Genomic DNA, 12,917 nt, shown 5'->3' with positions numbered 1-12,917 from the left:
GGCAAGTGGCTCAAATGAATCCACAATAAGTTGAGATTTATGAACTACAATTTCATGTTGTTCATCATGATCTTCTTATGGTTCTGGAAGCACAACCATTACTAGATACCTCTTAGACTTCAAATCAAGAAGGGAGTTATATTCAAGTAACCAAAAATGAGCATCATGCAATTGTAAATGTTGAATATGATTATTTAAATCTAATCGGCATGCACTTATCATCGATAGAAAATATTCCATTTCATCTTTGGAAATCTTGGGAATGACATGAAGGCCCTTCCAAATGAAGAGGAATGGAGCCCAACCAAAAAGGCAATCCTCACATGTGCTTCCTCAGCTTTTGCTGCACCAAAAGCTAGACTCGCCTGAGGGATCACTGTGGCAACCTCCACTGACAACATCTCAATGCAAGGCACCCTCAACTTATTCCGTTGGCAGGGGTCGATCTACTTTCACTCTTCTGGCAAGAGGCTGGCAATGGATTCAACAAGCTTGAGGATTTTATCAGAGAGAGGAGACCTCACCCCATATGGGATCACAATGTGATGGAAATTTCAGTTTTTTGGATTTGGTTTCCATAGAAAAATAGTTTGGAGTGTTAGATTGGGCTCCAAATGGAATGTACAAAAGTGATCTTTGGTATTTATCTGCGGCTTCATGTCTAGAAGCAAGAATGGGATAATTTTTACAGTATAAATCAAACTCTAATCTCTACCAGAATGGTAGTCTCATGCTTTTGAAGATGTCATGTCCCTTCTCAAATGAATTAGTCACGGGGTGCAGCAACACAATTTTGGCATCATTTTTGGCTTAGGAGGAGGACCCCACACGCAGAACTTAGGAACTATAGGCAATTCTATTTATTTCTGGCAGCTAATGGAATGTGCGGGCCACCACATGCATAATTCAAACTTAGCCAAGGAATGCGTTGGAGGGAATTCGAACTAGTGGAAGGAAAGGCCCACAAGAGGCTAAGGGGGTCCAAAGTGATAAAAGAGGATGGAGCTCTCATTTTGCAGGATTCTGATTATTTCACAAACAAACTCACTCTTGAACACTTTATTGCTTAGCGAGTCTAGCGGATGTTTAGCCACGAGTCTTCTGTAGGGAAGATTCAACCTCTACTTCGTGGGACTATCCGTGCCCACTCTAGGGAGGTTGTTCCACAAGGTTGCAGGAGTTTCAACATCGATTCACAGTTCATCCAACAACACAGAGGAAGGGACTATGTACTTTCTGGGAAACCAGAAATAGGCAGAAGAGGTTTGAGCCAGCCAAGAGGTCCCTAACTTACTGGGAGTTTCGGGAGCAAGGAAGGTAGAGGACTGAGAGTATTTTCACAGTGTTTAGAAGCCAGCCAGTCAGTACACACAACAATACACATTTCTAGGCAGAGGGACTTCGCAATGGCCTCTGGCAGCAAATTCGTGGGGCTTACGTGAGCATCCATCTTAGCCAGGGGCCATCCGGGGAGCAAGGGATCAGCTACTACAGGTGAAAGCAACAATTGAGGGGTGTTTCCAGGTGGATTTGCAAGATGCTTCCTGCAAATTTAATTTGGAAGCAGTAGCCGGAGAGGGGCTCCCAAGGGGCTGAAAATATATATTCAAAATCAGAGAAATTCCCTTCTCGGTTTTTTTGGGTTTTGTCCAAGGAGTCTAAGCCTGAAAGGAAAAAAATTCCCGGGAGGTTTTTGGGCACATTCCAACAGGTCGAAATCAACAAAACAACAGTTTTCTGGGACAGCGTAGTGCATAGTGGTGCAACAACTGAACAACCATCTTTCCAGCTATTCCATCACCTGGGTTTGGTCCAACTTGTCCTTGAGATAAGCCCAAGTGCACCACTTCATTCATATATTGTACTCATGCTCTCATATTTCATAATATATGGCTTAACAGTTCTACTTTTACAGTGTTTCATGGGTGTTTGATACATGTTTTTAATTTTATGTTGTTGCACTATTTGTTTATTTGAAATATCACTTAAATTCTTGTTTAGGAACATTACAGTGGTATCAAAGCCTAAATCTTGGCTCAACTGTGGGGATTGGTTTCCTATGAGAGGAGAAGACCGGGAGAACATCACTTACTAGAGTCAGAGGTACAAGAGCAGAGAAAGGGAGCTGGAAATTACACCAGACAAGGAGGAAAGAGGGAAAACAATGGCTGGAGAGGAGGAAATGGCAGAGCCCAAGAGCAAGGAGGAGATGGCTTTCGATAGCCTCTTGAGGGCTCTGAGTGACTTGGCCAAGGAGCAGAAAGACATGTTGGAGGAGATCAAATCATAGAGTCGAGACAGTGCCACACCTAGAGGGTTTTTGTGTGGAGAGACTTCCGAGGCTTTTCAGCCCTTCAATCATACCTCACCAGCAGCGCACCACCCTTCAGTGAGTGTGACCACTAGGGCCACACTACCCTCCTTCGTGCCAATAGCATAGATCGAAACAACAAGGGAGGAAGACACTCCCCAGATGGGGGATTACTTCAGAGAGTGGCAGGCAATGGACGAATATTTCAAAGAAGCCCTCTCCTTCAGAGATTACTGCAAGCTCAAACAGAGTGAGAGGAACAAGGGCTATGGAGGGCAGGGGACCCAAAACTATGAGCTGCAGAGAACTATAGGGAGGATGTACTTCCCTACATCTGATGGCACTGCCAAGTGCACAGCTAGGGCTTGGGTTGAAAAGATGGACACATACTTTCAACTCAACCGGATGATGGAATAGGAGGCCATTAAGATGGCAGCATTGCACTTGGAGGGGGAAGCCCATGACTGTTGGTTTCATGGCCTAACCACTTCGGGGCATGCCCAGATAGTTTCATATGAGGACTTCACCAGGAGGGTGGTGGAGCGATTTGATCAGATTGATTTGGAGGCATCCTTCAGGGAGCTGATACAACTGCGCCAGACATGCAACCCAGAGTAGTATTTTTCTGATTTTTTGCGTGTGTCAGTGATGGTCCCGAATCTATCCGAGGTCAGGAGGGTATACACCTTGATTGAGGGTTTTCTTGAGCCTTTGCGTGGACTAGTGAAGTCACGCAGATCCTCTACACTGCGGAAGGCGGTGGTGTGCGCCAGAGATTTGCAGGGGATCATCCCCAAGAACAGAGCGACATTCCCTACACGGACCCCTTTCCCACAGAAAGGGCATGAGACTAGACCCCCAGCACCGAGGACAACACAAGGGAGGGGGAAGCTAGATGATGAGACACGGAAGGACCTCCAAAGGAGGAAGCTATGATTCATATGCAGAGAGCCCTAGGCACCAAGCTATAGGTGCACAGCAGGTAGAGCACAATACATTGAGGTCTTTTTCGACAGTGACCAGGAGGACGAGGTGGAGCAAGATTGTGGTGGGACAAATGGAGAGAGTTTGAGGGACAGAGGCCCACAACACCACCACCTCCATTGGGATGGGCATCTCTTGCCTCATCAGGGGGAGTCCTTGCTTCTCTTTGTGGGATTCCTAAGTTTTTGACACTCCAGATCAGAGGTATGGTACAGGGACAGAGGGTGTCGGTACGAGTGGACAGTGGGGCTACCCACAACTTCATAGATGCACAGCTGGTCTAGAGGAGGGGCCTCACCATGGCAGAGTTTGAGGGATTCTTCGTCCTAGTTCCAGGTGACCGTACCATCCAGTGTACTAGATAAGTGCCCTCCTTGACAGTAGTTATGGGAAACTACTCGACGACGGACCACTTCTTTGTGGTCGATGTGCCAGACACCAACGTGGTGATGGGTGTCCAGTTGTTGTATTCCCTTGGGAGAGTTACGACAGATTGGAGGAAACTTGAGATGGAGTTCATGGGGCCAGACAAAAAATGGGTGGTTTTGAGAGGCATGCAATCTTTATCCGCCTCAGACAGTTCCGACCCACAAGATGGAGGCAGATCTTCGACATGGGGACATCGCATGGGCAGTCGAGTTGAGGATCTCAAATGCTGGGGGACAGACACAGTGACCACCAGCAGACATACAAGCTCTTCTGGACATGTACGCAGTGGTGTATGAGGAACTTCCACCATGACAACCACCAGATAGAGGGTTTGAGCACACCATTGAGCTAGAGGCAGGTATATAGGCAGTCATCACTACTCCTAAAAGGCACCCCAAAGCCTATAAGGACGAGATAGAGAAGGTTATTCAGGAGTTGCCTGATTTGGGTCACATCAGGCCTAGTTCCAGTCCTTTTGCTTCTTTTGTAGTGCTGGTGAAGAAGAAGGATGGGACCCTCAAGATGTTCAATGACTACAGAGCCCTTAACAGGAAGACCCTCAAGAACCGATACCCCATTCTTGGCATTGATGAGGTGATGGATGAGCTGATGGATGAGCCAAATACTTCTCTAAGATCGATCTGCATTCGGGGTACCACTAGATCAGAGTTCGGGATCAGGACATCCCAAAGACAAAATTCCGGTGCCACTACGGGCACTTTGAGTTTCTGGTCATGCCATTTGGGTTGACAATGCTCCCGCCACATTTCAGTCTTGCATGAACCACATCTTTCGGGGGCAGCTGAGGAGGTTCATGCTAGTGTTTTTTGATGACATCCTGATCTATAGTCGGACATGGGAGGAGCACCTCCAACACTTGGAGGAGGTACTGCGCATTCTGGAGGAGCAACAGTTCTATGCCAAGCTCTCCAAATGTGAGTTTGGATTGACAAAGATGCTTTATCTTGGGAATATCATTGGAGGAGACGAAGTGAAGGTTCATGAGGAGAAGATCTGGGCCATTTGGGATTGTCCAGTACCCCGAAACGTGACTACGCTGAGAGGCTTCTTGAGCATTTTCACTTACTACAGGAATTTTGTCAGCGGGTTCTCACAGCTGGCAACGCCCTTGACCAACTTGACCAAGAAAGTGGCCTTTGCATGGACTGAGGGAGCACAGGTCGCTTTCGATCACCTCAAGGAGGTGATGAGTAGTTGCCCTATTTTGGCACTCCGAGATTTTTCCCAGCCATTCACGGCAGAGTGTGATGTATCAGGGGTAGGAGTTGGAGTTGTATTGTCATAGGAGGGGCACCCCATAGCTTTCGAGAGTCGGAAGCTCCTACCGCATGAGTTGTCATATTCTATATATGACAAGGAGATGCTGGCCATCATGCATGCATTGGCCAAGTTCCGCTAGTACTTGGTGGGCAACCGATTCCGAGTGAAGACTAATCACAACAGTCTTCGACATTTCATGGGGCAGCAGGGCCTCAATGACATGCAACAGAGATGGGTCAGCAAGGTGTAGGCCTACGAATTTGATATTGAGCATGAGCGGGGCAAGCACAATGTGGTGGCAGATGCTCTATCCAAGAGATTGGTTGGGTTATCTCTTATGAGCATTTGCCAGGATTGGAAGGCTCAACTGTTGGTTGAGTACTCCAAGGACATGAAGGCCTGTGAGGTGCTAGAGGGGACACATGCAGATGAGCGTTATCGTGTGATGGATGAGGTAATCTATTAAAAGGGGCACATTTACTTAGTGCCCAACTCACAGTTGAGGGAGAGGGTAGTTCAAGAAGCTCACGATTCACAACTGTCCGGACACCAGGGTTCCAGAATACTTACATGGTTGTTTGGGAGAGGTTCACGTGGAAAGCCCTCAAGGAGGATGTGTTGCGGCACGTAAGGGAATGTGAGGCCTGCCAGTGGAACAAGGGGGAGCTAACTTACCCTACAGGGCTATTCCAACCACTTCCTATTCCAGAGGGGAAATGGGAAAATATCTCGATGGATTTCATCACAGGGCTCCCCACAGTATAGGGGAAGGATTGCATATATGTGGTGGTCGACAGGTTGACCAAATTTTCCCACTTCTTTGCCATCCCCACTAGATTCACGGCTTCCCAGGTTGCCGAGTTGTTCTTCCGGGAGGTTTCAAACTACATGGACTCCCCAAGAACATTATTAGCAATAGAGACAGTAGATTCATGGGTGGCTTTTGGCAGGAACTTTTCAGGTTGGTTGGGATGGAGCTTACTCCTAGCAGCAGTTACCACCCTCAGACGGACGGCCAGACAAAGAGGGTCAACAAGTGGTTGGAGCGATACCTGAGGAGCTATGTGACAAGTCAACAGAGGACTTGGATTCAATGGTTGCACTTGGGCGAGTTCTGCTACAACATTAGGCACCACATGTCTATCAATATGACTCCTTTTCGTGCCCTCTATGGTTATGATGCTCTAACTTTTGCTGATGTTATTTTCGAAGACAGTCAGTCCTCAAAGACCAAATACTGGGTCCAAGAGAGCCAAGATATCCTCAAAGCTCTCAAGGTTAATCTAGCGACAACCCAGAATCAACAAAAACTATATGCAGATCAGCAGAGAGGCACTTTGAGGAGGGGGACCAAGTGTACCTCCGGTTGTAGCCTTATAGACAGTCTACATTGAAACATAAGGGGACCGAGAAGCTACAACCATGCTTCTATGGGCCCTACCAGGTGACTATGCGGGTTGGGAGGTGGCCTATGAGATAGCGCGACCTTCGGGGTGCAAGATCCATAACATATTTCATGTCTCATGCCTGAAGAAGGTGTTGGGATAGTAGGTGATTGTAGCAGTTGATCTACCCCCATTGGATGATGAGGGCCATTTGGTGCTAGAACCAAAGGCCATACTGGAAAGCAGGGAGAGAAGACTAAGGAGCAGAACCAGCAGGGAGTTCTTGGTGTGTTGTGTTAGCGCTCGAATTTTCCTCAGGCTTAGGAAGGTGAAACTCAAGGCAACATCAAACCACTTAGCCTCGTAGCTAGCCCTACGGGGACAGGAGAGGGCTCTCTCCGGGTCTATCTCGGCAAAAGGTCTTCAAAGGGCTGAGATGACCAATAAAGAACACTGATTTTAGGCTAGTAAACTGATAGGGAAAGTTTGATTTTAAATTTTTAGGGTTTTGTTGGAAAGCTGAGCACGCCAATTTTGGGTGCGGGGATGAGACACAGTTTTTTGCAGAGGTCTTTTTGGGGCAAGGTAGGAGATTATCTTGATGCCTTTGAGATAAGTGAATGGATAGATATGACCGGTGAGGAGCTAAGGAGAGCAAGAAACCATCAAGAGTTCTCCTTAAACAGATGAAAACATAGATATTAAGCAAACTTAAAGGCAGAGCATAGAAACCATGAATTCTACCTTAACACTTCATTTACTTAATGTGCAGAAAAGAGAAGTTGGAAAATGATACACATAACACAGTTACAAGTACAAGAGAGAAGCACACCATCAACACAAATAACCACAGGAATCCCAAATAGTGCTGCAAAACCCTGGTCTTTCCTTTGCCAAAATTGCAGAGATACAAAGTATAAAACAGTCTAAGCTTATCCCTCAAGAGTCCAACCATGAAAAATGACTAAGAAAGTACATAATATAGGCAAGCTAACACATTTTCTTGCCTCTAGGGTCGATCTCATCATCCTAGGAGCTGTTTCAACCAATTCTAAACTGAGCACTACAATCTAGGCAATCAAAACAACTTGCCTCTATAAGCTAGGAAACCAATTCATTCATTAATTTTTTGCCATTTTATGAATGAATCTTCTAGAATAGGTAAATAAGTGTCATGTCAACATGAAATTACATTAATTACATCAAGGAGGGTGAAAAATCCCACCAAAAGTCAAAACTAGTCAAATGCTGCGTTTTCCTGAGCTGAAGGTGAAAAATTGAGAAAATGTCCTGATGCGTAGCGCGCCATTTCTCAACGCGTAGCGCGCCTTTCAGATGCTTTTTGGAGGCCTTCCCCGTGTCCAAATTGGGTGCAGGATAGCTCGATGGAAAGGTATTTGAGTCTAATTTCCAACACAACTAGAATTTTTCAATTTTGAGTTCATTTTCCCTATAAAAAATCAAATCTCCCGAGACTGGTCAAAATGTGCCAAATGAGGCTGCCTCAAGGCAGAGTGCTGTTGCAGTCAACTTTTGAATGCCTTCCTCAACTCCAAATTGAGCTCATGATAGCTCATTGGAAATATATTTGTGTCTAGTTATCATTGGACTCATCAAGAAAGTAATTTTGCCAACCAAGCTAGGAGAAAAATTGATTTTCCCAAGGTCACTTCAGAGGTGCATTTGATTCTCCTGAGGCAACGATATTTTTGACATTTCTCTAAAACCATGACACCTGTGTAAAAAGGGAAGGAGGTTTTTCTTATTTGGCATGTTTTGGAGAAAAATCTCTCTCTTTTTTCCAAAATTCATCCTTTATTTCTCTGAAACATCTTTTAAGTGAACCTTATCCCGATGTGTGAAACAACGAACTTTGTGGAAATGAAGCGCAATGAAGGGGATGAGGGGCTTGTAAATTCTTAAGGAAATTTTTGGGAGTGGGGAGGGATGTTAGGAAGCAGGGGAAAGTGAAATCGCAGAGATCGAGTGAGGGGAAGGGGTCTAAATGGGCAAAACACAGGCCCAAGATAGAAAATTGCCAAGTTGTAGCAAGAAACTAGGGTTTGTGCGAAAATGAGGAATTTGGGGGATCTCAGTGATGGGAAGCATTTGATAAGGTACTTTAAGGATAGGGGAAGGTGTATGAACATCAGGATACAAGTTTTGCCGATGATTTGACCGTCCAAGAGAAATTGCCTTCAAAACCCTAGGAGAGGGAAATGACCTTACCTAGGCGCAACTGAAGCATGAACAAGGTGTAAAATGACTCATTAGACACTGACATGATAATGAAAACCCTATGAATGATGATAGACTCAGCTGAATAGTGACATAGATTGGCATTTGGGCAATTTTGAAAAGAGTGAAAGCAAACCCTAGACCTAATGCCTAGTGACCAAATTTTGCTTGAAAACTCTTTGAGATGACAAAATTTGACCTGGACACTCTCAGACCACTTTGTAAGAGCATATTTGATCACTGGAGGAAGGCTGGAAAGACTGACACTAACACGTTGGAAGTGCTTGCCGGATGAAGATGCCACCTTGAGGGTGAGCACATACTAGAGCACCCGGCTTTGAGGTTGCTTGAGGGCAGAAACATTTGGGAGGGGAGGATTGTCATGTCCCTTCTCAAATGAACTAGTCACGGGGTGCAGCAACACAATTTTGGCATCATTTTTAGCTTAGGAGGAGGACCCCGCATGCAAAACTTAGGAACTATAGGCAATTTGATTTATTTCTAGTAGGTAGTGGAATATGAGGGCAACCACATGCATAATTCGAACATGGCCAAGGAATGCATTGGAGGGAATTCGAACTAGTGGAAGGAGGGGCCCACAAGAGGCTAAGAGTGATAAAAGTGGATGGAGCTCTCATTTTGCAGGATTCTAATTATTTGACAAACAACCTTACTCTTGTATGTTCTATTGCTTAGCGAGTCTACCAGCTATTTAGCCACAAGTCTTCCACAAGGAAGATTCAACCTCTACTTCGGGGACTATTAGTGCCCACCTTAGGGTGGCTGTTCCACAGAGGTTGCCAGAGTTTCAGCATCGATTCACAGTTCATCCAGCCACGCAGAGGAAGGGACTGCGTACTTTCGGGTAGCCAGAAATATGAAGAGGATTGAGCCAACCAGGAGGTCCCTAACTTACTAGGAGTTCTGGGAGCAAGGAAGGTAGAGGGCTGAGGGTATTTTCTCATAGTTTTGCAACCAGCCAGTCAGTACACACAACAATATGCATTTCTAGGCAGAGGGATTGCGTAGTGGCCTCTGGCAGCAAATTTGTGGGGCTTAGGTGAGCAACCATCTTCGCTAAGTCCATCCGGAGACCAAGGGATCAGCTACTACAGATGAAAGCAACAATTTAGGGGTGTCTCCAGGTGGATTTGCAGGTTGTTTCCTGCAAATCGAATTTCACCGCAGTAGCCGGAGAGGGGCTCCCAAGAGGCCGAAAATCTAAATTCAAAATCAGAGAAATTCCCTTCTGGGTTTTTCTGGATTTTGTCCAAGGACTCTAAGGCTAAAAGCACAGAATTTTCTGGGTGGTTTTTGGTCACATTCTAGCAGGTTGAAATCAGCAGAACAATAGTTTTCTTGGAGAACGCAGTGCATAGTGGTGCAGGAACTGAACGACCATATTTCCAGCTATTCCATCACCTAGGTTTGGTCCAACTTGTCCTTGAGACAAGCCCAAGTGCACCACTTCATTCATATATTGTACTCATGCTCTCATATTTCATAATATATGGCTCAACAGTTCTAGTTTTACAGTGTTTCAAGGGTGTTTGATACATGTTTTTAATTTTATGCTACTGCAGTGTTTGTTTATTTGAAATATCACTTAGATTCTTGTTTAGGAACATTACAAAAGATGAACTAAAAGTTGGGAATGATTCACCAGGTTTTTAATATATCGAGAAGAGGACAGCTGCTTCAGGAATATAGATATTGCCAATGACAACGAGAATAGATGCCTCTGAGTTTTTGAATGATAACGGTCTCGAGCTCTAGAAAATCCTACAAAGCTGCCTTGTTTCCCTACAGAGGTCTGGAATTTTAGTTACTTCGCACTAAACACAACCTTTGTAAGTTGGCCGATAGAACTGAGATTCTCTCAGAGTCGATCATGTGACCCGAACTTTGGATCAAACTGCATACAACAAACATGCCCATATCATTCTTGGATCGAACTTCGTCGCCGATTTTCGAGGAAAAAAACTATGCTCCTCTGCACAGGGCTTGCTGTAATTTCCTATTCCAACAGTAGTTGGACTTCGATGGTAGTTTAGAAAAAAGGTGAACAATGTTTACCTGTAGCCGTGATGCGGAGAAGAGAGATACCCAAGGCTAGCGGATAGAGATATCTCGCTAGCTAGGTCCAGATGCTAAACTACATTATGAAAAAATCTGGTCCTGAGGATCCTCGACCAGAATCACTTCTTTTCCATGAAGATTCGATGGTGGAATTCGATATTAGATCTATCGCGATCAAGACTGCAGATTCAATCGTAGCATTCAATATTGGGTTTGCGGCGATCAATGGACTGAAGATTCGATGGTGGCTGACATTCGATATTGGGTCCGCTATTCCTAGATGTCATTTTCCCGCATTATGAAATGTTTGTTGTTGGGATGTCATTTTTCCGCACTATGAAAATTTTGTGGTTGGGAGGGGTATTGTAAAGCAAAATTAAAGTTTAAATTTTAAAAAAGTGTTAAAATTTTCCAATGCTAAAAGAAAGAGATACAATATTTTATTTACACTTACATATTTTAATTATATATGAGAAACTAATAGGATTTTACATGTTCTTGGTTGTGATATTAGGTGATATTTATTATAATAATAAAAATAAAAATAATTTAATTTTATGGTTATGTTTTTATGCAATGATTTTGTTATTAAAGTTTATGGAGCCAAAATGTGAGATGTTGGAAGGAAACAAGTGCTTTTAACTTGGTTGTATTGAAAACATTTAGGTGTTCTTGCATATTAGGTGGGTAAAAATAAAATAGAGTATATAGTAAATGGATGTAATAGTTAAAAACAAGTGTTAGTTTATTAAAATTCATATGTCAAATTTGGAAGGAGTAGAATACACATCTTTGTTTAGGTTAAATATATTCAAATTGTTGCACGAATGGGGTTGTAAGACCCTATGTTTTCATATTGAGAAAATGGAGTTCTCTCCTAGTCATTCGCATAGTTTAGGTTGTTATAAGAAAAGTAGTTGTTTTGCCGTAAGACGTGGACATTTCATTTTAAGTAGTGTGATAATGTGGTTTCAATAAGGCATTAAAATAGGGAATGAGCATGCACATTCGAGATGCTAGTGTTAGGTTATGCTTCAGGTATGAGTGCATGTCTAAGAAGACTCTAACAAAGGTTGAAGAGTTTGAATAGTTAGAGATGTTGGAGGGTTGTAGTCTCAATTAGAGGTTTAGACAAGTAATTTAAGCACCATGAGAAGTTGTGAAGCAAACTTAAGACATTTGACAAGCTACATGAAGGAAACTTGGTAGTGGTACTAAGTGAACATTCCTTGATCAAAGTTCATACCCTCTCCTTAGCACTACCACTTTGCAAGACAAAGAAGAAATGTGAAATAGATGTGCAACCCACTAAATAAGTTGGCAAGGTTATTGCAACATATATAGGTGGTCATGTCGTGTTACAAAAGGAGGTGTTGGCCCACTCCCATTTTCGATAATTTGTCAACCTTTGAATTTAATTCCCTGTGAATGTGATCAAGTGACATGACCCTAAAGATTCTAATAATCTCCATAATTTTAATCATCCTCTGATCCAATAAAGAAGTGTATAAGGAAGTATAACCTTTCATCCAATCTATAACAGCCTTTGAGTCCATTATGACTTGTAAGTTTAGATTGTTGAAGTGACGCAATTAAAATGACTAACATAAATGACTAATTCATATTATTGTAGTTCTTGTTAGTTAGTCATATTTTTGTTCCTAGACTAAATTAGTCATTCACATTAGTCATTTTTAGTAGTATTACTTATTAGCTAGTCGTATATTTTAACTTAGGACTAAACCACTCATTTATGTTAGTCGTTTTTAGTTGGCTTTGTTAATATTACTAATTTTTGGTACTATTTCACTTGGAAAAGTTGTGTTGACTAATGCTTTTAGTCACCTAGTCACTAATTTTACCATTTTCTACTAGTGACATTAGGGCTCCTAGGGCATCAATTTCCCGACAAACCAACCATAGAAAAACTTTGATCTCTTAGCCACTACTATGCTAGTGTATCTCCTAGGCCTCCTCCAAATTTGAGGGAATTCCGACTGTGGGGTTGTGAGATATCCCAATCCCTAGCCTCGAGATTGGTTTTTGTTCTAAGTTTCCCTAGGCTAGTTCCTCATAGGGATCATTTTGCACCTTCAAGTGAAAATAATTTATGTGATCCCTGTATCCTCCTTGTTTAGGTCAAGTTCATCATTGGTTTCTAAACTCCCTCCTCTTGACCCAGCTTGGGTCCAGTTGGTCTTGTGTGGTCC

This window comes from Pinus tabuliformis, chromosome 7, assembly GCF_031772625.1.
Source record: "Pinus tabuliformis cultivar Carrire ecotype Pingquan chromosome 7, CPIR1, whole genome shotgun sequence".
In the NCBI taxonomy this organism is placed as follows: Eukaryota; Viridiplantae; Streptophyta; class Pinopsida; order Pinales; family Pinaceae; genus Pinus; species Pinus tabuliformis.
Note: the sequence above shows the minus strand (reverse complement) of the source record.